The 27,532-nt window shown below is 42.5% G+C and overlaps 1 protein-coding gene across 1 annotated transcript in view; it reads right to left on the bottom strand.

Annotated features, from left to right (window-relative positions):
* Nucleotides 1–27,532, bottom strand: part of PPM1L (protein phosphatase, Mg2+/Mn2+ dependent, 1L) — an 89,080-nt gene that overhangs the window by 28,229 nt on the left and 33,319 nt on the right. The gene's annotated exons all lie outside the window — the stretch shown is intronic.

Raw genomic sequence — 27,532 nt, 5'->3', positions numbered from 1 at the left:
CCTAGGATGAGAAGCAAGGCAACCAGATTTGCAGTGGAAGAATTACATGTTCTGTTCTCCCTCCCACCCCTCCAACATTTGTCATACAGAATGTGTGACACTGCAGGGAGCGTACACGTGGACCTTGGCATGGTCCTCCTTCATCCAGGGCACGGAGCAGAAGAGGTGAGAACCAACACAGACCAGTTCTTTTCCATCTCCCAGTGAGAGAGTGGTTAGTGAAATACTCACCCAAGTTATTTTTTTAATAGCTAATTTTAATTAATTAATGAAAGTTAACAGCAACACGTGACATAGCCAAGCAGCTGTTCACCCCAGAGATGAGGGAAGGACCAAAGCCCAGAGACTGGTTTGTTGGAGATGTCACTGCAACTGGCAGAGCTACAAGGAGTGCCTTGGAATATGGATGCCTAATTAAAAGATTAATTTTATCAAGGCACGGGGAGCATTATGATTATCCCATCTGGCTTCTCGAATCAGGACCACAGGACTTTCCTATCTCATTGTTTGAATGAATAAGTCAATTTTGGAAAATATTCAACTCTGTTTCAGAGACAGAGACCCCTGGAAGTTAATTATCCTTCCTGTTGGGGGATAAATTCACGTACCACAGAAAATGTTCACATTATTTCCAGCCTGAATCTGCTATTATCTGACTTTCAGCCACTGAATCAAGTAAAATGTCTGCTCACCTACATTCCTCTTTCTCATGCAAATGGATCAAATCACCCCATTATCATCTCATTGATAAATTCAATGGATGGAGCTCATTGAACAGCACATTATTATGTGGCCCATTATCCTGCACCCTTTCTAACCTTTTTAAGCATTCACACGGTTCTCCTTTAGGCACTCCTATGTTCCAACGTTGCTCTTCAGGGGCAGCGATCACAGCAAGGCAGTACACCACGGGCCAACACTTACTAATTCCCAAACCACTTCCTTACTTTTATTAACCATTTCCTACACACTTATTGGCTCACCATTGCCTTGAGACCTCATGTGCAGCCCATGGAGCCCCTAAATCTCCTTTTGTGACCTACTCTGTGCAATGTGAGATACATAGACTCACGGGTGATTATACTGAAATATGTTCACCCAACAAATGAGTCAAATTTATCTGGATTGTTAATTGAATTGTGATTATTTATCACTTCTCCAATCTTTGACAAAATTATTAAATCACAACCCTACAAGAGCTGGGATGACTCTTTATGAATATACCCACTCAATGATTTCTGTTTGTTATTATCCTGAAGTCTATCACACAACCCACATTTAGTGCCTTCAATACATGCCTTATTGATTCGAAAATATTCAAAATACCTCAAGTCAAAACACATGCTCTTCTTTTGAGTTTTGAAGAACTCCTATGACACCTACTATTATTGATGACAACAATCAAGTACTTTGATTCATACAGTCATGAAATGGAAGCCTATTCACAAGGAGATCAAGTATCTTCTTCTCATTAATGGCCCTGGGTGATGGGACAGAATGCACCATCAGCAACCTCACCAACGACAAAGAACTATGAGGAGCAGTTGGTGGTCATGCTGCATCTTAGAGGGACCTGGACATGCTGGAGAAATGGGCCAACAGGACCCTTATGAAGTTCAATGAAGGAAACTGCAAAGTCCGGCCCCTGGGGAGGGACAACCCCATGCAACAGTACACATTGGGGCCTAATCAGCTGGAAAAATGGCTGAAGAAGGACCTGGGAGTCCCGGTGGACAACAAGCTGACCATGAGCTAGCAACGTGCCCTAGCTGCAAGAAGGGCCAACATCATGACAGCATAACGTGTGTTAGGCAGAGCACTGCCAGAAGGTCAAGGGGTGACCCTTCCCCTCTGCCCATCTCACACTGGTGAGATGTGTCTGGAGTGCTGGGTCCAGTGCTGGGCTCACCAGCACAACAGAGACAGGGACATGCTGGAGTGAGTCCAGTGAAGGGACATGAAGATGAGTAAGGGACTGAAGCATCTGCTGTACAAGGAGAGCTCAGAAAGCTGGGACTGTTCAGCCCAACGCAGAGGAGGCTCAGGGGACTCTTCCCCGCATGCACAAACACAAACGATGGAGCCAGGTTTCTCTCAGTGGTGCCCAGTGAACACCCAAGAGGCAACGGGCACAAACCGAAATAAAGGAAATTCCATTTAAACCTAAGAAAACATTTTTAATGATGAGGGTTTTTAAACACTGCGGCAGGTTGCCTGGAAAGGCTGTGGAGAGTCCATCCTTGTAGACAGTCAAAGCCCAGCTGGGCATGTTCTTGAGCAACCTGCTCCAGCTGCCCCACCTCCAGCAGAGGTTGGACCGCACTGTCTCCAAGGGGCACGTCCAACCTCAGCCCCTCTGTGACTCTGTAAAAATATTTCCAGAGAATTCAATGGGATGGCTACTCCAACCAGAATACCTCCTCTGGTTGTTTAGACAACTGTATTTATGCACCCAAAAAATGTTTAGTAAATATACCAAGAATAACGAGAGTAAGAGGATTTATTACCCTAGTAAAAGGAAATGAATTAGCACTTAAACTGCATATGCACAGACACAAACTGAATCTTAATTGTGCTAGGAAGCCAATTATTACTCCTACCCTTTTTAGGAGAAGAATTAAGATTAGTGGGTAAATGAAACTGAAAATTAGCCACAGACAAAGCATTTGTTTTATAACTCTCCTGTTAGTTTTAAAAAATAGGAAGCTGAAGCTTATTGTAAAGGTGACGTAAATAAATCCTGGAAGACTCACAAGCACAGACACAAGAGACAGGCAATAATTATGACTAACACATCCACATGGCCATATGTAAAGGACATTAATATTTGGCACACAAGACTAATATCTCTATTCGCCAAAAGGCATCATTTAGCTGATGGAACAAAGCAAAATATATTCAATGAATTCCTCAAAAAAAAGAGTTATGTTATTTAACCCAATTTTTATGCTAATTGGTTGCAACTATTAACATAGATGAGCTGAATATTAAATTAGGAGATGTTAAAAAAAGGTTTAAAAATGCATGAAAATACTTGTCCATTACTGTTAGTTAACAGTGCAGAAAAATCTAAGTCCCAAATTACAATTTATGGTCACAAGTGATTGCTCCTATAGAGCTCCCCTAGCAGAGGCTGCATTTGCTGAAGACCTGCCAGAAAAATTTCACCCAACCAGGATGAACTGAAACATTTTCTTACGCTGCTGTAATCAAATCTAAGCACTGGGGGATCATTTTTCTTCTATTGGCATAAAAAAGCAGACGTGGAAGAAGGAGGAGTAATGATGGAAAAAACGGCTGAAATTTCATAAGAACAACGAACCTTACAAGAGTATTGCCCTGCTCATTTTACAAGCCAGGCATCAAGTATTTTTTGATACAGTAAAATTCTGCATTGCCTATTTTCCTGAGCTCACCAAGTTCAGCATAGAAGGAGAAAAAAAAAAAATCAGTTGTGTGAAATGACCAAGAGAAAACGATGTTTAAAACTTGCGCCCGGAACCTCGCATCGATGCGGATCCTGAAATGAAAGACTTCATCAGCAATGAAAGTGCCTTAAAACCACTCCAGGGAGTTTCTACAGGTGTTCCTGTGCAGATGCTTTTCTGTTTAGCAGAGAGATATGAGATGGTTGATGAAGAATCAGTTTTACCAGAAGCCTTTAGTTCTGCTACTTTAGTTGAGGGGAAAAAAAGTATTTATAGCCTATCGGACTCAATTAAACAGCACGAGGCATTCTTCTTGCTCTGCCATTGCTCTCTCCCTCCAAGCAAAGACAGAGTACAGAGGAATATTTTAGTCGAAATGGTATCTCCTGATTTAAAGACATCACTTCCTGCCAAGCAGAAATCACCACTTGCAGAAATCAACACAAAAACTAGAAAGATTTGGCCTGGGCAGAGACACTCCAAGAATTAGTTTGTTAGGCAGGAGATCAAAAGGCTATATTTTCACCTGCTTAGAATTTCACCAGAATTCACCCATCCGGTCAGAAACCTGAATTCTACTTTAGATTCTTTTTCTGCAAAAAGAAAAGAAAAAATGTAGTTCAAATAATTTAATTCATGCAGAGAATGAAGTTAAGGAACAAGACGTTGCTTTTCCCATTGTATAAGTCATAGTTTTGGGAAACATTTTCCTTCAGCTTGATACCACCTCGGCCATGCAGAGCAGGGGACTGCACAGGCAGGGGGTGTCTCTGTGATGGATGCCCCTCACTCCAAGAAGGACATTAAAGTGCTGGAGTGTGGCCAGAGAAGGGCAATGAGGTCTAGAGCCCAAGTGTGGTGAGGAGCAGCTGAGGGACCTGGGGGTGCTGAGCCTGGAGCAAAGGAGGTTCAGGGGAGACCTTCTGGCTCTCCACAGCTCCCTGACAGAAGGCTGGAGCCAGGTGGGAGTCAGGCTCTTCTTGCAACAAAAAAATGCTAGGATAAGAGGAAACAGCCTCAAGTTGCACCAGAGGAGGTTCAGGTTAGAGCTGAGAAAAAATTTCTTTTCTGAAAGGGTTGCCCAGGGCTGTGCCAGGTTGCCCAGGGCAGTGGTGGAGTCCCCATCCCTGGAGGGGTTGCCAAGCCACGGAGATGTGGTGCTGAGGGACATGGGGCAGTGGGGACCTGGCTGTGCTGGGGCACGGTTGGGCTCAATGATCTTAAAGGTCTCTTCCAACCAAAACAATTCTGTGGTTCTGTAATTCTACGGAGCAAGGCATTGCTATCAGGTGATGTATGAAGAGTCTGGGACACAAGACATCTTATGTAAAGCTGGGAATTTGCATTTCCTACAATGCCCAGCACAGAAACATACCAGTATTGCTGGTGTCCTTTCTGCCCACCATCTGTTTGACTGTGTGGGGTGAAGGATGCTCAGGGCAGCGCTGCTGAGGATGGGGAGACCAAGGCTTGCTGTGGTCCTGCGCACTGGTTTTAGTTTAGACAAGAACTTTTAAATAACGGTGGAGTGTCAACGACACCAAGGACCATTATTTTGCCCCCCACAGTCCTAAATCACCAGTATGTCCCGACGTCAGAGAGGCAGCACACCCAGAACCCTGCAGGAGCAGGCAGCATGTCACCCACTGCTGTCCTAGAGCAGTAGCTTTCACCAGATGTTGTCTCCCGGGGCCCAACAGCCAAGTCCAGTCCTGATAAGGCTTGTAGTAAGTGGGATAAGTCTGACACTGGAAACAACCCTTAAGCTTTCATTTAGGTCCATGTTTCTCCTATGAGTGACCTTAGAAAAATTCTGTATGAAGGAGTCACATTAATAATTAGGCCAGTGTTAGTTCCACTGCTGTGATGAGGGAGGAGGTCAGAACGGAGGCAGTGAGCAAGGAAGACGTGGTGCTGCAGAGCCTGGGGATCAGTGCCGGCAGCTCCGCTGCGCGGGGCACCCCCGGGAGCCGGAGGGACTCAGGAACTGATGGCACAGCCACGCTTTGCTCCAGCCGCATTTCCCGGCGCCCCCCGCGGGCTCTCCCAGCGCCGGGACGAACCCTGCGCAGCAGCAGGGGAGGAGGGAGATGTGGCCGTGCAGTCCTCTGAACAACCTAACCCACGGCCCGGCGACGTTTGCCTTCAGCGGTGTGCACGGAAGGGAAGAATCTGTAAGGGCATCGACTTGGAGATCCAATGAACCCTGCTGAAATGCAGTTATGGTTCTTTTCCTTAGGTCCTCTCTGGCATTGGGTTTGAAAAGGCCACTGTACATAAGGAGCTGGGAGCCAGGGAGGAAAGCACCACATCCACAGTTCAACTAATCCAACACCACTCAAGAATCAAGTGAACTTCTGTCCCTGCTCTTTGTGTGCTACTGTAACACCAGTCTGCCAGGAAACAAGTTTTTCTTGCCCAACAGACTTTGTGGTCATGGGGGTGCTAAGCAGCTGAAACATAAAGATTATGGAATGACATAGTGTTTAAAAGGGCTGCTGGAGTCCTAAGAGGTATAGAGGAAATATAATAACTCATTGTTGTCAAGTTATGACATAATTGTTAATGGAGAACTGTGTCTGGTTCTTACACCTGGAATTTAAGAACCAAAAGAACACTGGAGGGTTTAAGAAACAACAACCAAAAAGGAATACAATTAAGAAACACCCCAAAGGTTACAGCAGGAAAAGGATCTGTCTCAATTTACCCAAACTAACATCAACTGGAAAAAAATGGACATGTGTCTCCCACATAGGGGTGTCCGTTGAGTCAGAAGGAAGATGTCACCCATAAACTCTTGTGGAGAACCAGGTCACTCCAAAATCTCTACTCTGCCACCAAAGTAACTGCTGCCAAGAAGGAAACTCTCCCTCGATCAATGCACATTAACAGGTCAGAATGGTCAGGGTGCAGAGAGTGCTCTGAACCAACACTGGCTCTAGAGACTCCATTGCACAAAGCAGCTGCTGAGGGCATGGCAAGGTACTACCTGCATGTGGAGAACACCACACCTTTCAAACACTTGCAATATCCCCAGGATTAGAGCAGAGAAAGAGCCAGGCTAGGTGTTGTGCCAAGGGCGCACAGATGTGGTGTGTGTTGACACAAAGACTGGATCATGGCTCCTCTTCCTAAAAAGAGGATGAATAAGAGAAAGTTTTGGTACATCATCAACTGAGGAGGAAAAGAATAGCTTTAGCAGCATCTCACCCCATTCAACTCAGTCCACTCTGCTACCAAAAGTGTCTTTACCTTGGGCTTCTGCATTTTTGTGTGCTGTTTTCTCTCCCAGGCTGAACGACCTACAGACCAGCATTAAATAAAACACCTCCTTCAGTAAGAAAACACAAACCTTCCAAGGTGGACAGAATTGATGACAGAGAGCAATTATATAAACCACTTAATTAAATGGCACAGACTCAAAGACAGGGACTTCATTAAATAGAAAAGCAGCTGATTCAAATCCATAAATAGTTTCCAAAGCATGTTCCTTTTCTAGTGCCATTTCACTCCACAAACACAGCGAGCAGGACCCTGGAGAGAAGGAGAAGCATAAATCAGGCCCCTGGTTAGGATAAACACCAATGCCTGGGTGTTATTAGTTCTTCCCCCTAAAAATGTACATAGCTGACGAATAAAACCAGAATTTCTCCTGCCTGGGGGCTCAACACATCTTTGCTTCTTGAGCAAAAAGGGAAGATTAAACCAATGCCAGGCAAATAAAGTTACTGTTTAAGCGACAGTTTCCTGAAACACCATTTAATTAAATACGATAGCAGGGAGGCATTTTGTTTCTCTATTTCATTAGGACAAGGGGTTGTTAACTGCACTTATTAACAAGGCAGAAGGTCAAGTAGATTTCAGGCTATTTCCATCCCTGAATAGGTGGAGGAAGGAGGCTGAGCAAGGAAATTGTTCAGCCAAACGACTTGTTGCTGAAACCCCGTGGAAGGGATTAGGCTCCAGCATTTCCGCAAATGACTCTTTCACTGCATTAGCTGCCAGAGTTTAACACTGTTAAAAAAACCCACATGGGCCAAAAAAAACACATGGGCCAAAAAAACCCAACCCTCATACATGAGCAAAATAATCTCAACACCATTTTGAATGCTTTTATCTAAGGGGAGAACAGTCCAGCCCTCTACCAGGAACAAGCTGCTTCTCCACCGACCCAAACCCTAAATGCACTCTGAGTCTTAGGACAGCTTTAAACAATATGTTGCAGCCATCACTTCAGTTGTTTTTATATCTCTATACATCATCACACTGCACTACACCGACCCAGGGGCATTTCACCAGCATCATAGTTAAAAGATACAGCCATGACCAGGTCCACCCCAGGCTGGGACAGACTCTAGCAAGTGAGACTGATGAAATGCTCAAACAGCCTTTTCTCCTAACTGCTTCACTTTGCAATTCCTTACTATTTTTAAAAGCAGCCACAGCACGGATTAAATGTCCATGATATCACACTAAAAAACCTTCAAAGACACAACTGGAATTTATTCTGCTTCTGCATTAGAACCTCCTTGAAAAAACTGCTGGTCTGAGGAGATAACAGCGCAGCTTTCATTTTAAGCCCTTTGTATTGCTGAGTGTGTTTGTATATTAAAGTGACACAGCCTGAAGTTTTCAGATTTCACAGTGAGCCTCCAGATGACAAAAAGCACATACCTTTTATCAGGAGTATGTAGTGAAGCAACTTATGCAACGGAGCTTAACATTTTGGAAAGTTCCCCCAAAATATTCAACCTTTAACTTGCAGGAGTTTGAACAGAAATTTAAGCAAATCCAAGCCAACACCTCTAAAGGAAAACAGATTTGAAATTCAGAGAAACCCAATATATCATAAAGGCTGATTGTGTTGCATGCTCTGGGGAGATGCTGTTTTGCAGAACATCAAGTGCTGGCAATGCCCCTGGACCTCAACCTTGGGTACATGAACCCAAACCCTTCCCTCCACTGGGGGACATCCGGAGAACCAGTTCCTATATGCCCTGCATAGTTTGTGGAAATCAGACATGTGTGTTCCTCTTGTTGAAGACAAACAAGCCATCAGCACCTTTGTGTGTCCTACCTGCAGAAAGGAAATCTGAGACACAGGAAAGAAGTGTTTTGACCAAGGTTGCACTGGTAGAGGAGCTGAAAAGTCAGGCCCTCAACTCATTACCGTGGGGTGACTCCTTGGGGAGTGCAGGGCCACAGCTGATGGAGAAGTTCCTCCCAGGCTTATCTGCAGTGGAGTTATTCCTACAAAGCACATTACGTTTACCCTGCAGTCATCAGGTCACGAAGAGTTGTGCATCCTTTACCCCAGGGAACATGCATCGTCTTTTGGATCATCACTCTTCAGCACTCCAGCAGAGAATGTGACTTGTGAGAAGAATAATATTGCTCAGCTTTTCATCCAAAGCAACAGCAAAGCATCATGTGGCTGCTCCCTATGAACCAGATTAACTGGGCTAACAAGCAGCTTATCTTAGAGCCTTTGCTTTCAAAACCTCAGTCAACTACCTGCCTCTCGTGAATGAATTACTCCTGCTTTCCCAATTCAGTTGGCTGCCAGGTATATAGTTGGAAGGATGGGAGATCATTTTCTCAGCCAAAAGGGCTGGTAGCAAACCTTTATTTTGCTGTCCCTCAGTTTCTGTTTTATTATTTTCTGTATCGATTAATTTTTTTCCCCAAAACTCTCAGGCACGTGGTCTCTTTGGGAAGATGCTGTGCCCTGTTGTTCACCCAGGTCCTCTGCCCCGACTTCAGTATCCCCCCCTGAGGATGGATGAACACCGAGTTTCCCTCTCCCCCTCTTCACTACCTGTACTCCACCAGCACAAGCACCATTCACTCCCTTGATTTTTCCATGCCACACAACTGATGGAACTTGTTCTCCCAAGGAACAAGTGACACAACAAGAGGAAACAGCCTCAAGTTGTGCCACAGGAGATTTAGGTTGGACCTGAGGAACAATTTTTTTCCTGAAAGGGTTGCCTGAGCCTGTCTCTGGCTGCCCAGAGCAGTGGTGGAGTCCCCATCCCTGGAGGGGTTTAAAAGCCATGGAGATGAGGTGAGGGAAAGGTTGACCTGGCAGTGCTGGGGTAACAGTTGGACTTGATGAGCATAAATATCTCTTCCAACAGAAACAATTCTATAATCATTGGAAGTGTCCAAGGTCAGGTTTTGATGGGTCTTTGAGCAACCTGCTCTAGCTGAAGATGTTTCTGCCGATGGCACGGGAGTATCTTTAAAGGTTCCTTCTAAACAAAATCATTCTATGATACTATAATTCTATAAACATGTTCTGTTCCGAGCATGTACTGCGTCTTTATGCTGACAATTTGTCCGTCTACCTTGAACCTCCAGAGGCTTCTGAACTGAACTCCAAGTCAGACAGCTTTAGCATTTACCTGGGGATGTTCACACAGTGATGCAAGACAGAGCAGTGGAAGAACAGCTTTTAATCTTTCCCAAGTCCACCTCTCATCCTCTTATCCCAGAACCCAGAACTCCAGTTCCTCCTTAGAAGGAAGGATCCCAGGTGTTATCTTCAACTTGGGTCTGTTTATTAAACTTGAAAACTGAACCATGACTAAAACTTCCCCATTCTTCCAGCATATCATCTGAAGAGGCTTTTAAAGTAACGTGCTCCTTCCAGACATTGCACAATCTCAACTGGATCTTCAGCTGCTATCTAGATTTACTTCCGGGGCTTCAATATGACACTGCAACACCACTTCTCTGCCAACACCACCCTGAGCTCTTAATTTTGAGCAGAAATACACACTAAAGGGATGAACTGCAGTGCAACCAGAAGTGAAGAGCAGAGTGGAAAAATATTCTACTTCAAGTGTCTACACAAATCAGGACAAAAATGTGAGAAAATAATTTAGAGCAGGAAACTACTGGAGTCGAGGCTTTCTGCACCAAAAAGTGGGCTGTTTCTTGGTGACTGAAGTTGGGATACAAGCAGAGAATGAGAAAACAACATCTGAAAGAATTCCAGTGTCGTGAGTACACTTGAAAGAAACGGTGCCAACACTGAGCAAAAAAAGGATAAAACAGGATTTGGGAATGCTGTGGGTGTGACAGAAACTAATCTAAATAGAGAAAAATAAAATACCAACAGGAAATGCTGGGGAAAAAAAAACCTGGCAGACATGCAGTGTGTGGAAGACTAAGACACCAGTTTTGGAGCCGACATAGTGCTGCTGCCAAAGGAAAATGAGATTACTTCAGGAGAAGGTATATACAGGGAGGAAAAGGGTAGACAAAGGGTAGCCCAACTACCAAAAAGCTTGTTACAAAGAAGATAAATTTTAAGAGGCACCTTTAAAGACAGCTTTTCTGGTGAAGTTAGAAGAAGACAGAAGTGCTTAAGGCACTTCCTAAACCAGAGAGCATCATCAATTGCCTCAACATGGACACACCTGACTTCTCTGCAATGCCCTTCAGCGAGGTGGGCATCCAAAGATCGATGCACCAGGCTACAACTACACAGAAAACACCACCTCATTTCCCCAAAGAGAAGGAAAATCATAGATTGGAAGCTAATGCTGCTGCTAAGAACATCACTGACTTCTGGGAGGCTTTGTGCAGGCAAATCCCCAGGTTCTGGCATTATTCAGAGCCCTGGCAGGTACTGAGTCACTACATAAACTTAGAGTCTATCGATTGCCTGCTTTCTGCGAAAAGCTTATTTGGTTGGGATGAGTACTGATAAGAGCACTAAGCTGGACTTGACTCAAAAAGAAACTTGCAGTTCAAGGTGGCTTTGCCAGCTGCAAAGCAACAGAAAAAGCCCAGTGCCAATCCCTCACTCGGTGTACATGCCAGCTCAGTAGTTCAAAACCAGATTAGTTTGCCTTGCTTGGCTTTTTGATTGAATCGTGGCTATTTTTAACACATCCCATTATAGAAAGGAGAAAATCCCCTGCAAAGCAAATGCTGAGAATGAGCTTTACCTTAAAGAGCTATAGATACTTATGTATAAAACCAAAAATACCCCGGAATGAAAATGTATGAAGAGAGCAAATTAATCTGATGAGCTAAACTGAACACACATGTTGCTTTTGTAGGCAAGAGTGCTGCTTTAAGGAAACATTTCATTTAATTTCCCACCTAAGAGGCTCTGCAAAATGTCAGAACAAAATATATAAGCAAAAAGCCCAAGAAAATTTAATCAGGGCTACTTCTGAACTCCTTATCTCAATTTCATAATTTAAGGAGTCCATAAACTCCTTTTCCCTTACATGCAGAAGCAATATTTTAAAAAAAGCATTTTAGTGAACTGGTAAATGGAATTTGCAAGAGCAACGACTGTAGAGAAATCATGATAAAATGCTTGGCATTTCTTGATGCTCAGGAAAAGATTCTGTTTTAACAGAATGTGGTTTTCCAAAGCTTTGCAATAAACTCTACTGCTTGGCAATAAGGTACAAATCTAAAGGGATGAATGAATTCAAAGACAACATAATGTAACGAATGTTTTCATTAGATACAATTATGAGAGATTATCTTTTTAAAGACCTGCAGATTAAACTACCTGAAAGTGAAATCTCTAATCCTGACAATTAATAAAGAAACAAAAATGGATTTGGCTGGATTTTATTCCACTGGGTAAACAGTTATTTCACAAGGAGCTACTTCATCACCTGTGTCCACACCTAGGTGTTCTGGAGAGCTTGTGAGTAAATATCTCAGATTTCTCTTCCATGAAGGTTACTTTGGTCATTATTCAAGTTTCACATCCACATGAGGAACCACATGAGGAACTCTTTTTTTGGTAGCAGTAAAATCTTTATCCTGCTATTTTTACTCCTCATTGCCATGCTTTTGCCCTTGGTCTCTTTACACAGATCTGCTTTTATTTCCTCCCCATCTCTCAGTTACTGGCATCATTTCTTAAAGCATCTTGGTTTATTCTCCTTAAATACCTTAAATTCTTTAACAACGTAGAATTTATGGGCTCAGCTTTCCAACGTAGCCCAGACATTGTGTTACTCAACTTCATATTCTCACTGTGTATTTTTTGCATAATGAGACATTTTGAATATTAAAATCTATTGTATAGATTTTCTGTGGCTGTTATGCTTGATATTATACTAAAGATGAACAGAATAAATAAAACAGTATTTGAAAACCCAACTATGTGCACTCTTCAAGTACCACATTTAGGTAATCCAGCTGGGGTGCTATCACAACTTCTTGAAATAATTTCAAAAGGTATTTTATATGCATCAGCAAGATGTACTTGATAGAAAAGGCTGTTCCTGTTAGATGCAAGCAAAGGATTAAACTGGTGAGACCCAGGAACAGTCCCCTGGCTGAACTCCAGGTTCTGGCTCAGGACCAGCAGGTCCTGAGGTAACTTCTTGTTTTTCATTGCTGATTCCTGTGTTTTTTTTTTTTTTATTGGTGGCAGCTATTAGGCTTTCTCAGCACTGTGGATCGTGGGCATTATGTAAAATAAAATATGTAACTGCAGAGTCAAGGAAAAAAGCTGTTAAAATATTTTCATAATTACATGTCCAACAAATAATCTGACTTTCATTTAAAAAACCAAGTTCAAAACCCATTCATTCAGTCGACGTCACTTAGTGGTTTAGCATCGTGCACTTCCTGTAATGAAATCAATGACAAGGGAAACCTGTGCTCTGTTATCCTCTCACCAAATATTGCCAGAATAACATGCAGATTGTTGCTTTCTAAAAGGATGAACACTAAGTTTAACTTTCAAAGAGACCAAATAAAGTAATTGCCATGCAACTTTATCTGTGGATTCATCTAGAAAATGACTGGAGGTATAAATGTGACAGGGAACTCAGGGCAAATCTTGAAGGTTTGGCTCTCCAGCAGTCCTGGGGCTCTTCTCATAAAAGGTGTCCAGCACAAAAACGTGTCAAGTTGGGCATTTGGAATCCTTCATAAAATACCAAATGTTATAACCACTGAGAAGGGAAGAAAAAAAGCTTTCCCTTGATTATTTCTGTAACTTTGGTGAACCTTCTCATATTTTTTGGCATCTCTTGATCAACTCTCACAGTCACAGGTGACCCAGGGGAAACCCAGCGTAGGTGAACCCCGCTCTGGCTCTGCCTCTACAGCTCCTGCACTCTGGGAAATGGAGAGAAGGAACAAGAGGTTCCTCCCCCCGGTGCAACAAGACCACCAATGTCCCCGCGGAGCCTGCCAGCGGAAACTAAACAAATGACTAAACAAACTCAACAAACAGCCAGAAATGTGCACGGTTGCATCCTGAGCTAATATGCAGACATCATTTCATATTCTTAGTCCATGGCTGCTTTGCAGCACTGACCTGTTCCTCTGCAGCAAACAAGCAAGCCAAGGAAGAAACTGAAAAGTGATTTTTCTGAGGAACAGGTAACTAGGAAAAAAAGTAATCAAAGAATCCCCACTTTCAGGCTTAAATGTCTGCAAAAGTTGCAGCAGCTGCACATCCATGAGAGAAAGCCTCAACTTTGTATCTCTGGCATAAATAAAATATCTTTTCTGCTGATCCCACTGCCTTTTTCTGACTACAATAAATACTTCAAAGAATTATCCTGGATTTTAAAAGAGAGTATTTTGGCCAGCCTGAAGGCTATGTGGCATATTCTGTGTTGCACCATAAACCCTGCTCTGAGCTTTAGTGCTGGTTTGCCTCATTCAGGGGTATTAAAGAGCTCAGTCAGTTCCCAGAAAGACAAAACCAAGGACATGAAATTAAATCATTGTCACTGTCTGCACAAAAGTTTCCTGGTAAAAAAATACAGTGGCCATGATTAAAAATATTCATGTCGTCGGAGGCCAGCTACCGAGCAGAATAAAATATCTGACAGCTTCCTAGACCTCAACGACTGGAGGAAACCATCTCATTGTCTTGCAGAGAGCAGGATAAACAAATAAAAACACAGTTTGAGGAGTAATTTACACACATCTTCTAAATAAAGTGTTTGGAGCATCTGATTCCTGGAGGTGTCACATTCCAGGGGACAGTGTAATAACTTATTATCTTGTAATTAATTCTTTCACATCTTTAGCATCATTTAATGAATTCTCCCACAACTGCAAGTACACAGGCTGCAGTAGGTAGATGTAGAGCTGAAGGAAGCAGCTTGTCAGTCTACCTGAACAATCACTCATAAATTGAAATAAACCCCACCCTATTAAACCTGCTGGAACAGGAAATGTTTTATAAATAGATAAAAAAACCACTCTGAATTTCCAGCTCCTCTGTCAACAAGGAAGCAACACAAAAGATTAATAGCACCAACATCCTATCCAGGGCTTTGTCTGCAGGTTTATGTTAGATGGGGAGAAAACTTTTGACAAGGTCCTTCTTTGATGTATCCCTTTTAGCATTATCTTAAGAGACTTTTTTGGAAGTGGACAGGATGGTTGTATATTTTGTACCTGAAAATGGAATTTTTGTATCCTGGAACAAACAGCAGCACCTGATGTTCAGAACACGTGGTTTTCATGGTAGCTGCTGGAATTAAGGTTGGAAAAGCATTCAACCTATGACTGAGGGAAAAACCATTCCTGGCCCCAAATCTACCCTCTGGTAGGTTTTCAGAGTCCCGCTGCAGTCTCCTGGGCTCTTACTCCATCAGTAGTGTCAATCCCACTGCCATCCAGGAGGGACACCATGGGCTCATGATTCTCATCTTAAACATCTGAATATTGTTGTAAAATTGACTGCCAAAAAATGGGAAAAAAAAAAAAAAAAAAAAAAAAAGTGTGCTAAGAGTGAATTCCAAATCTGCATAACTCAAGGAAAATAACTTCACATGCTACACATTAATTAGTTTCACAAACTTCACCTCCTTCCTCTTGCCCTTCTCCTACTCAGCTTGGCCTTTCCTGACAATTTAAGATACTTTCTGACAAAGAGCATCCCAGGCTGCCAAGCAAGTTTGTTCAGTTGTTTGCTTTAAACCTCCCATCTCATTTATTTCTCTCTGGAAGAGTTTTGAAAGCATTTCCCATTTTCTTTCTGTAAGGCAGCAGCAGCAAATAGTAATTCTTTATTTTTATTTCTCTTTATTCTGCTATTTCATTTGCTATGAATAAGTTCTTCATTGCCTCTTCTTAAGATGGGACCACTGAAAGGTCTGTGTTAATACATCCCATTTTATCTCTATTGCTACTCATACCACATCTCTGTGAGCACTGAGAAATATTCTTTCCAGCTTTGTTTCCCTCGCTGCCAAATCCAAATAACTCATAATGAAAAGTTCTCTCTTATAATAATAGTTACTAGGGAAGGGCTTGCCAGCTTTCAGGAAGAGTCTTCTTATTTCCCTAACTAGCCACCAGCAAATCTGTAATGCTTGAAACTTTTTGTCACCATTGCTCATGTTAAGTTTGTTCAAGAAAGCCTCCAAATGTGTTTTGGCTGGACTGAAACCCTGCATTGCTCTCTGGTATTTTTTCAAGATGCTGATTTATTGAGTGCACCCAGAATACAGAGTTTTGTTGTGTCATTTAATAAACTGCAACATTTCTTAACTGCAATATATCTTACATACTTACAAAGTCCAATATATAGCAAGAGATAAAAGGGATATAAAGGAAACCAAATCCATTCTATGGTTGCATGATTCTGTGAAAATGAACTTAACTGAACAGTATATACAAGTCATCTTTTCTTTCTTTTCAGTGCAACCTCAAGAATTTGGAAGGAAATGTAAAGATAGGTTTTGCCCAGAGGGCCTGGAAGTGAGCTTAGTCCTGTGAGATTGAAAAAAATTCTTTACAGAGAGCAGCATAACAAGATATCACTTATTTCTTCCATGGAGAGAGAAGGTACCCCAGCTATAGTCTGCCCAGAATATACATACCTGCACAAAATACACACGTTTCTCTACAAGTACAGTGCATCCACAAAGCTGGTCTCTACTAACCACTGCCTCTCCTTCATGAACGACAAAAACAGCAAAGCTCAAATATAACAAACATTCAGGAGGCCAGTGTTAATACAAGAACTGTTGCATTTCTCCTAAATAAAGAACCAGAGATGAGAGAACTTAAGACTATATAGAGAGATATATGTATGAGGAGATCAGCAGGTGTTAAGAAACAGTTCTCTCACTAACTGGAAGGATTTCAGGGGTAGTGACATTGGTATACTTCAAATAACTGCTGACAACTGGGAAATAAAGCACTGTGCTAGGAAAAAAAAAAAAGAAGCAGAAGAGAAAAAAAATCTGAGAAGAATAGGAAATGATTGATGAGTGAGTGAAGAAAAAGTCATCTGGTGCAGTTAGGAAGGTCACTGCACAGAAGAACAGATAAAGGCACAGTCGGTTAACTTGCTGCACTTGAACAACCAACAAACAGAAATGAAAGCAGGAGATGTAAGAACAACCTGGCTCAGCAGCAGGGCTGGGAGATGTTAAGGAACAGCCAGATTATGTTCAGTAACAAGAAGAGCACAGTCCTCCAGGCAGAACTCTGCATGGCAGGGCCTTCAAACCCAGCAGGAGAGAAAGGGGCTAGAAACCAGAGAGGAAAGATCTCACTGGCTTGCACCAAACCCTGGGCTCCTGCAGCTGCCTCTGGGGACGTGCAGGTCTGGAGATCTTGGTGGAGGACAACGGGGATCAGCTGCAATGCTGAAGGTGGATGTGAAGCTTTTAAGCCTCCTTCAAACAAGGGCACGTGTGACCCCTCTTAGATTTTTAGAAGGTTCACACTAGAGCAAGATACCTGATGGAAACACCATCTTTTCTTAAGTTTACGGTTGTATAAAAGCCATCGAGTCTGCAACCAAAGGGACAGAACAAACAAAATCAAAAGCAGTTATGAGGTCTCATATAGAGGCTGCTTCCCAAATTTACAACAAAAAGCTTCAGGGAATTCAAGAGTATAAAACTGTAACCTGTGCAGCCATGGCAAGATGAGTAGGAAATTATCAAATAACCCATCAGAAAACTACTAGTAAGGGTCAACACTTGAGACAAAAGTCCTCCTGTTGTTTTATCACTGAGCAGGCTCTTAATTAACTTATGGTTTCTTGCACTGGAAAAAAAGGTTTGTTTTTCATTTCAGTTATAACACACATGATGGGGGGGCAATGCAGCTTTCAGCTCGGGTTAGCAGCTTAAATGCCTTCCTTGTTATTTTAAAACATTTTAGCTAATTTAGGTTAATGGAAAGAAATTGCTCCCCAAGTGAACGGCTGTCTGCAGAACTCGCACCCACCATGGCAGTGTTTTGGGAAAATCCACAACAATATTAATAATAAAGGATGAAAATAAGAAAGGAAAAGATACTTCTGTTTAAAAATAAATGAATGCAAGCAACTATCTCCACACATCTAAATTGTTATTTTCCTCAAGAACAGCTTTTCAGAGCTTGTTAAAAATTCAGGTATTGTCTCTGCAGTTGATGTAGCGTTGGAAAAATAATTACAGAAGATGACAAATGAAGTAAATTACAGCTCAACTGTGGCTATAAAACAAACAAACAAAAAGCTGTCTGCTTCATGGTCTGATGTTTCAAGGTATTTTTAAGCCCAGAAAGTTCAGAGATTAATCCAACAAATACGGTGATATTCAGCAGTTTCAGAACTCATGCTATATTGTTCTTCAATATAACACAACCCACAGCATCTACAGAGAAATGCCATTTATCCCAGCAAAGGGAAAATCCTGCCCAAAGCCCTTCTAGAAGAAGACTGTTCAAGTTAAAATTTAATGAACTGAGTGCAGAAAAAAGGTTCTGGATTTATCAGAAGTCCAGACTTGCTTAAATGAAATAGCCTTTTAATTCTGAATTCCTGGATACCAGGTTCTGAGTTATAAGATTACAATCTTGAGAAAGGCAAAGCTGAGGCTGAGCCTTAAGGAGGCTCCTCAGAGCAGCAGAGCTCCACGTTTGGGGAGGATGCTGCAGGTATCGATTCTGGTCACGTTACGAACATCTCCAACCAGCTCCTGGCTAATCACACGAATGATGACACTAATGGACTAAAACGCAATTACACCTTCTCCTGCTTCCAGCAGGCTGATCTACAAACAGTTGCTACTTGTTACTTATTCTCCACTTCATTAAATATAGGTGATTATAAAAGGGAAACAACAGCGGTGTAACTGTTGTTTACATCTAGCCCAGAACTAGTTCTAGGTACCAGAGGGAACAGAAATTAAATCACTAGAATTATGGAAATTAAAATACAAACCGCTTAGCACATGGTATTCCTTACTATAGGCAAAGGTCTTTCTCTAAAGTACCTAAAGGCTGAACCCTGGGCAAAACAGGGAATTTATTGTGATTTGTGAAGGGAAAACCTCTAACTTGGAGACCTCCTCTCGACGGGGAGAAGGGCAAGGGGGACACAGCCCTGCCCCATCGCTGCCCTCAGCCGTCCTCCCTCCTGCCTTCAACACAGCGGCAACTTTAAAGGCTCCTTCAGGCCTACGGAGCTGAAGAGGAAACCACAACCATGCATTTTAATCTCATCAGATGATATTATTTTTCCCTGCTCTTAATGCGAAATTAGCATCGCATTTTACCTTAAACTGACACTGGCAAGAAAAAGGAAAAAAAAATAGATATAAATGAAATGAAAAGCTACAGCTAATAGCAAAGAAACTGAGGGGGGCGGGGAGTGTGGCACACACCACTGGGCTTGGAAACTTAACTCCAGCATTTTTGAATTTAGGGGATTACAGGCTCAAGAATGTTCTTCTAACACTGCTTGAGCATGTGCTTTTATAAAAATCCTTAAAACATTTAAAGCAGAATAGTAGATTAAATGGCTTTTTCCTGCACTCACTGTACTTCTGTGTGCATCTATCTCTCCACAGCTGCACAGTTTATTGAGCAGATACTGTACAACACCCAAAAATCATTAATCATCCGGGGACTCATTCTTGCCAAAAGCTAAAGTGGCCAAATTGCTGCTGACGTTTGGCTCGCATGTCAGGTTTTTCTCCCTAAATTTAAAACAGCATACATATTTAATAAATGTATTTCAGAAACACAACAAAAACCTTAGCACAGCACTGAAAGATGCTCTAATAGGGTTAAGATTTGAATTTCAGATGTAATTTTTCCTTCAGATGTGGATGCAACACCATGTATCAATACAGAATTGAGGACTTTGAACGTAGAAGTGATATTTCTAAATGTGAATCAACCATAAACGGAGACCAAAGGCTACACAGTGGATACTCCTGTGAAGTGCTGCCCACGCAGGGCGAAGACTCAACCACGTAACTATTACTTCAGCTGCTGCTAACATGCAGAATTATTTTTAAAAATTGGCAAGATTTGTTTCCACTTCAGAAACCCTTCATGCTGAAGAACCTCCAGTTGCCTCCCGGCCACACTGTCACCCTTTGTTAGCTACGATGAAATCCATTTACACATCAGAGTAACAGGTAAAATTGGGAACTGGCCTTCTGAAGGCCATTTTTTTTTTTTTTTTTTTCCTCCAGAACTGTGATAACGACTCTGCTTTGAAAGTTAAAAAGAAATGTCTTGGAGGGAGAGCCTGAACTGTTCCTTAAAGGCAACATCATGGCAGTGAGGCAGGGTGGTGGTAGAAACCTTCTTCCATGTTCACTGCTGTCCAGTCTCCTCCTGCCTGTGAAGAAGAGGCAGGACAGCCACGCTGGCAGCGAGCAGGTAGGTGAAGTCAGAGAACCACAGAATTGTCTTAGTTGGAAGGGGCCATTAGGATCATCAAGTTCAACTGTTCTCCCAGCACTGCCAGGTCCCCACTAACCCATGTCCCTCAGCACCACATCTCCAGGGCCTGGAAACCCCTTCAGGGGTGGGGACTCCACCACTGCCCTGGGCAGCCTGGCACAGGCCTTAACAGACCTGTTGGGGAAGAAACTGCTCCTCATGTGCAACCTAAACCTCCCCTGGTGCCACTTGAGGCCATTTGCTCTTGTCTTATAACTCCCACTAAAGCACAAGTGAAGCTGCTGCTTCGGGACTTTCCTGCCCCAAGTGCGGGATTTCTCCACCTCTCCGTGCAAGAGCATGGATGGCAGCATTGGGTGATGGCTGCAGGGAGGTTCCTGTCTAACAAGGCTCAGAAGTGACCTGTTTACAGATCCTTCTGATGGTGGAACATCACCCGTTGGTACCAGCAAAGGGAGGATGCTCTGAGGAACCCTGACATACATTAATTCTATCAAAAATTTCCTAAAAGTTGCTTGTACCACTTGCACTGCATTCAGGACCAGCTATTTAAGGCAGTACCATGAATATTGTAGATTACATTACAACAATATAAACAAGATATGCTATAATATATACAATAGCATACATCTAAATAAAATATTCAGCCTATAGTACTCGGCAAGTACTACACAAGTTCTTGCTTTACTTGCACTGCAACAAAATTTAGCTCTCAAAAGCTGTCATCTTGTTAAACTGAAAAGTCAGATCCAAGAAAAGAAGATAACTGATGCAAAGCTGTTTCCCGCAAAGCTGGAGGAGACAAGATGCTCTTCTTGCCTTGTTTTTAGAACCCCAGACAGCTTCCTGTGTTGTTTTTGACACAACAGGAGTACTGAAAACGAGATGATTTTCTTTCAGTAAGTTGGGGGTGGGGGTTGTTGTGGGTTTTGGGGACTTGATGTTCTGCCTGATGCAAATCTGAAACCTGGAAACGGCGCAGAGAAGATGATTTGTTATCCCAAGATAACATTCATTCTTAAATGTTGCCAGAATCACACGGAGAAGGACAATTTTTTTTGCTGTATTTGTCTCTTTTGTTGCAATGAGGTGGGTACTATCAATATTTATGTCTGTACCTGTCTTTGATGGAACCAAGAGAAACGTTATGTACTGATATGCTTTAATCTACACAAGTACATTACAGAGGCCATGCCACATTATTACTGCAAAAAGAAAATAAGGGGTTTAAGTACAGCTGCAGCAGTCAGTGCACCAAATGTAAAAAATGACAAACCTTGTGTATACAAAATCCCATCCACAGGAAATCCACATTATTAATACAGTATGTTTTAATGAATTCTTTATCAGTGCAAGTCTGACACTGGGTTTTTATTAGCCCAGTATTCAAGATAGGCATACAAAATAAATCAGCTTCATGATCTTGGTCATTAGCTTTACACTAATTATTGATATGGGTCTACCACCTCAAGCCTCAGGATGGAAAACATGACCAAGTATTTAGTCAAAAAGCAACAAAAAAGCAATGCTAGATAAATGGATAAAGGTTAACTGTGCAGAGACATGCCTTCAATTGTCCCTGATCAGCTTTTACAATCAAAACCCACCCCAAAATTGAAAAGTATCACACAACTCACCCCCAAGGTGTGTTGCTTTCATCCACATACTCTTATATACGAGACAAAGCAGCACTTCTGAAGTGTCCATTTAACAGAAACCTACCAAACCAAACACCCACTGCACAAACAAGTCCCTGCCTGGAAAAACGATACAAAGAAAAATGAGCCATGTTATGTCCTGTAACACAATGCAGCTCTTCTGCAACCAGGACAAGTGGTACAGGAACTTGTAAGGCATGAAATATGTGTGCACAGAGGCTGAACAACTCAAAAAAAATGCTCTTTGAACAGTCTGAATGCCAACAATAGGTGCCAAGAAGACTACAGGTTTGGGGGAAATAGTGCTGACATGACGCTTGCTCCAAAACAGGATTTGCAGATTCCCGCAGAACTCCGGGCTCCAGCCAAGCTCCCCATTTCTTCCCTCCCCATACCAGCTGTAGGCTTCCAGTGTTTCTGCCTTGAGAGAAGTATTTCAGCAGCAGCAAGACCTGGTCCAAGCTGGCCTCCCTTAGTCACTATGGCACGAGCGAGGAGGTTTCAGTGACAGTACCACCGTAACTGCTGACAGCAGGGCTGATGATTTGCCAAGAGCAAAAAAAAACCCCAGCGTCACTACTTTATGCCACATTTTATAAACTTCAGGACTTCAACACTTTACTCCTACCTTCCTACCTGAAGCATGTTGATCAGCAGCTCCCATTCCAGTGGGAAGTTGGCCTTCCAGGAGGAAGCTGTCAGCCTGATTAATAGGAATATAAAATTAAACTATTAATACTACCCAAGGGCAGATTTTTGCTGAATATAAACTGTCATCACTGCTCCGCTGAATGTTAGACTGCAAAGTGACATGAACAGTATCAATAAAGGGACGCTCCCCTTCCACTTTCAGAAGCCAGGAGAAATGCTGAGGCAGGCAAGGGATGCAGGGAAGCATCTGCACAAGAGAGGAGAGGAAAGGAGAGCACCAGGAGAGAGAAAAACTCAGAGCAGATCTTCCTCTTCCCTTGCTGAGTAAACAGGGGGAGTAAGTGCTGCCCTCCCTCACCGTGACAGGGGTGTAAGACGGAAAGAAGACAGAATGGTTCAAGGCAAAAGTGATCTTAGACTAATGTAAAATCCATGCATTAGAGCAGAGTTCCACATATCCAGGCAGCCCATGATATCAATCTTGGTATTTCTACTACCGAAGGTCTAAAATCAACTTTTTTATATATATATGGGTATATGATAGCCGGTCTCTCAGCAGCCACACACAAAGAATGAATGGGGAAACTAGAATAATAATTTAACAGTCCAAAGAAGAAGATATAACCATTTCAGTGAAGTCTGGAGATTTTTAAGACACTCTTGTGAATTTTAAGTTTTGGTCATGCTCTGCTGTCTGTGGCTTTCTAGCTGCTCCCTCTTAGGAACACAACTGTTTAGCTTCTTACATATTAGTATATTCAGTACAGCTCAGTAAATCTCATCCATCATAGTCAACTTGACAAGACATATTCTCCTGCAAAACATGGATGAAAGATAAGGGACAGTTATTCATAACTCTGTTTTATGGGTACACCTCCTGAAAGCACTGTTAATACTATACCATATTTTGGTCTTCACCAAAGCCTTGCAGCTCGGTTCCGAGTGTGAGGTCTATTTTATATTTATGACCTGCAAGGAACTTTGTGACAGACCTCCACTGAAAATAGGAACTGGAAATAGTTTGCCCCAAAAGACCATAAAGCAGGGCACCCACTTCACTTCAAGGTAACTGCTGGACCCTATTTGAAATTGCTGCCAGGACGCTGGAGCTTGTGAATTGAAGTAGAATTTCTCCTTTAATCCAGCACCCAGTTCTGGTCAGCGTGTATGAGGAAAGTTTACTCTATATATCCACACAAATGATCTTCACAGAAACAGCTTTAGCTGCAAATTAACTGTGACGTTTGTCGAGAACAGACACTTTGGCAATCAACTGTAAGCTATTGCAAGAGCCAAATTCTTCTACAAACTCGGTGCAGGGTTGAGTTTGTAACCCTACAGCAAGGTTAGTTCTCAGACAAAAATCTGGCTGTGCATTTGGTGCTGGAAAGAAGGTTGCCAGATATTTAATCCCTCAGCCCCTACCCTTCCAAGACCCAGATATGAACGGTCATTAGGCTGAGCAGAAGCCATGTCGCAGCGTTTACTGCAGTGAAGCCATTAACACCAATGCTGCCCTCAAGAGCACAAAAATAGAAATATATTTCTATCATTGAAAGAGATAGATCTTGCACGGTCAGCAAATGCTTTCAGGTATTCCTGTGTCTCACCTCCAGGCTAATGGACCGATACCAAAGTACTTTCCCTTTCTGCCTTCTCAGCTCCTCCAAGATAAATATTAATAGCAAAGTACGGAGTAAACACTCAAGTGATTTCTCTGCAGCTACTTCACACTAAATAAGTGCTTCAGAGTATTTTTTTCCACCAAATCTTCTCCTCTGAATATTTTCTAGGCTTTGCTTGGGTTTCTCCTCAGTGCCATTTAAAGGCTCATATAAAAACAGGCTTGATGTTTGTGCAAAGCTCCACACACCTCTGTGGAGCTTGTATTCTTTCATTCCTTTACTGAGGTTATGTCTTTCTCTCCTAGAATAAGCAGAAAATTAATTAAGTAGACTAAGGCAGCCCCTCCATAACTACAAGATACGTGTATGGCTTGAAGACAGCAGCAAGGCAGAGTAGTTTATACTTCCCTCCTCTGAGTAGATGTTTTAAGAGAGAACTCACTCCGTGCTACACAGTATGAAATAGAGTCTAAATCCTCAAGTAAATGTAAAATGAATAGTCTCTAGTCTGCACGTTCTAAAAATAGTTCAGATGTACATTATGTCATGAATAATTCCTCAGTTTAGGAATATTGAAGTGCCTCTTAAAATCTAGACGGCACGGTCTGCAATTTGGGCACGCGATATTGCTCGGGGCTCTTTGACTCAGAAAGGGGAACCCTGTATCATTTTCTCTTAATAGTACTGTTGCCAGTGCTCCATTTTTCAGGATAAATTGCTTTCCTTGATACAATACTTCACACATCCATATTCACAAGAATACCAAGGAGGTGTTTCCCATTCATAACTCACAGATCTCTTTATACCTGCCAATTACTACACCCGAAATGACCAGGGAACAGGATAATTTCCTGTCGTCAGTGTGTCCATCGGGGATGGGGAGCTGAGCTGCCAGCTGAGACACACATTATGGAGGAAGAGGAGGAGCTGTGAGAGGAGAAGGCGGGAGCAGCTGCTTCCATCAGCCCAGGTCACGCTGTACTGGGACTCCTGCATCCCAGCCTGCATCCCCCAGCCTCTCGAAGCCAGCAGATACACTCAGACCAGTCTTCCCTAACGGTGCCAGCCAGGAGGCACAACCCTCCTGTCACCTCCGGACTTTATCAGTCCCCTGTGACACCTCCGGTACGTGACCTGAGCCTGAAGTTTGATGCCTTTGTGGTATCTGTGTTTTGCAGATCACCAGTGTGGGACAGTACAGCTTCTTTTGTGAAGACACAAAGCATTCCCAACTTCATTTGAAGTAAAAAATAAAATTAATAAAAAATCTTTGAAATCTATTGCCACTATGTTCTTGGGCTTTAGACATTTCAAACAGGACATTCAAAATGGTCTTGCATTTCAGTCTGCTCATAAAGCAGCATGCCAAACAAATTTTTTTAAGACTTCAGCAAAAATGAGCCAGGTAAATACATAGTCTGTATGCAGAACATATCATTTTGTAGTTGTATAAACTAAAACAAAATAATTGGTTTAGTACAAGATAGAGTAAAAATCCTTGGGATAAACATTTGAATGAGCTAGAAATAAACCTGGACACCTATTTGATTCATGAAGTTAATCAGGAACTTCTTTTGCTTGCAATAATTGCCTATCGATCAGAGCAATTACTGATGATGAAGTTGGAGAGAAGGTTTCAACACGTGCTGGGCAGCACTAATAACACCGATCTTGTCTCACAGAGGCTGACCACTATGGCACCAGAAGCCTTTTCAACAAGAAACTGCTGTTACTTGCCGAATTTCACATCTTGATGAACTTAACTCACAGTTAACGAGAAAGAATTTAAGACAGACCATGCTTTAATTGGCGGCCAAGTGCCCAAAGGCTTCATCACTTCCTCACGTGTAAAGCTGGACAGGGGGAAAAAAAAAAAAAAAAAATTATATATATATAGGACTATGTCATTTAAAAAAAAGAACTTTGTGGCCTAAAGAACATTGATCTAGAATCAAACTGTATGACTGAGTGTTGACACTGTCAGTGAGCTTTTACAAGTCAGATCATTCAGCTCCCAGCAAATTAAAGAACAGCGAGTGTTTATATAACAGAGGCATCAAAAAGGACTCCAATAGCAAGGTTGCTTCCCACAGGCTTTGCACAATAACAGCCTTAAAAAGCCATTTTCTTTTCATTTATTCTTTTCTTCTGAAAGCCACAATTATTCCAGCAACTCGACGTGCCATGCCCTAGTAATTTGTAAATGAAAAACTCAAATGCTGTTCATCAAGACAGGCAAACTAATACAGACTATATAAAGTGAAGGAAAACTGCATGTTTAAGTCCCTGAGCCTAATTAAAGCAGGACCCCGAAGCTGGAACTTCAGCTGCTGCTGTATAAGCAGGACACTGAGGGTCTGGAGTGGGTCCAGAGAAAGACAATGAAGCTGGAGAGGGCTCTGGGGAATTCGTCTCATGAGAAGCAGCTGAAGGACCTGGGGTTATTTAGTCTGGAGAAGAGAAGGCTGAGGGGAGACCTTATTGCTGCCTGCAGCTCCTTGAAAGGAGGCTGGAGTAAGATGAGGGTTGGTCTCTTCACCCAAGTAACCAGTGATATGATGAGAGGCAATGGGCTGAAGTTGCACCAGGGGAGATGTCAATTGGATATGAGGAGGAATTTCTTTCCTGCAAGAGTGGTGAGTTATTGGGACAGGCTGCCCGGGGAGGTGGTGGAATCACCATCTCTGGAGTGGTACAATAAACGTGTAGACGTGTGTTGTGGTTTGAGGCTTGGAATGGGGGCATGACCTTCCAGCAACTGGGAGGACCCCAGGTGGGGGCGAAACCATTGTATTCCCTCCCCTTCCCACACACACTCTGATAAGAGGCAGGGAGTGGGTTCTAATTGCACTCCTGCTCTGCAGCTCAGAGAGGGAAGTTGTCCTTTCACTCCGTGGGACCTTGGAACCATTTCTGAGGGTTTTGTACATTCATTTTTTTGTATTTTCCCCTAATCTTTGTATATATTATTATCCTTAACTCCTTTTTTCGTTTTCTGTTCCTTGTTAAACAATATACTTCATTTTTTTTTTCCAAAGTGTCTCTCTCTCTCTCTCGGGGGGGGAGAGGCGAGTACATAGTTCTGTTCCGTGTGGGTCCTGCCCTGAACCCCTTTTTACACGGAACCAGGACAACGTGGTACTTCAGGATGTGGTTTAGTGGTCATGGAAGTGTTGGGCTGACAGTTTGGCTTGATGATCTTAGAGGTCTTTTCCAACCTGAGTGATTCTGTGGTTCTGGAAGTTATTGACAGCTGCTCAAACAACTTTTGAAAGCTTTTATCCCTGTAAAAATATTTCAAACTCCTCAACAGAAACAAAGCCCATAAACTTCAAATTGCCTTTTCTCCTGCAAGATGTTGCGCTTCAGTTGCTAAACTTTCACTTAAGATGTTCTAAGTGTGATCCCAAATAAATAAATAATTCACTCTCCATTTCAGGCTACAGAATAATAAAATCAACCGTGTACAACTAATCGGGAGATGGCACAGACAAACGAAATAGGTGAGAGA

This window comes from Merops nubicus, unplaced genomic scaffold, assembly GCF_000691845.1.
Source record: "Merops nubicus isolate BGI_N331 unplaced genomic scaffold, ASM69184v1 scaffold18379, whole genome shotgun sequence".
Lineage (NCBI taxonomy): Eukaryota > Metazoa > Chordata > Aves > Coraciiformes > Meropidae > Merops > Merops nubicus.
Note: the sequence above shows the minus strand (reverse complement) of the source record. Positions and strands in the feature narration are given on the sequence as shown.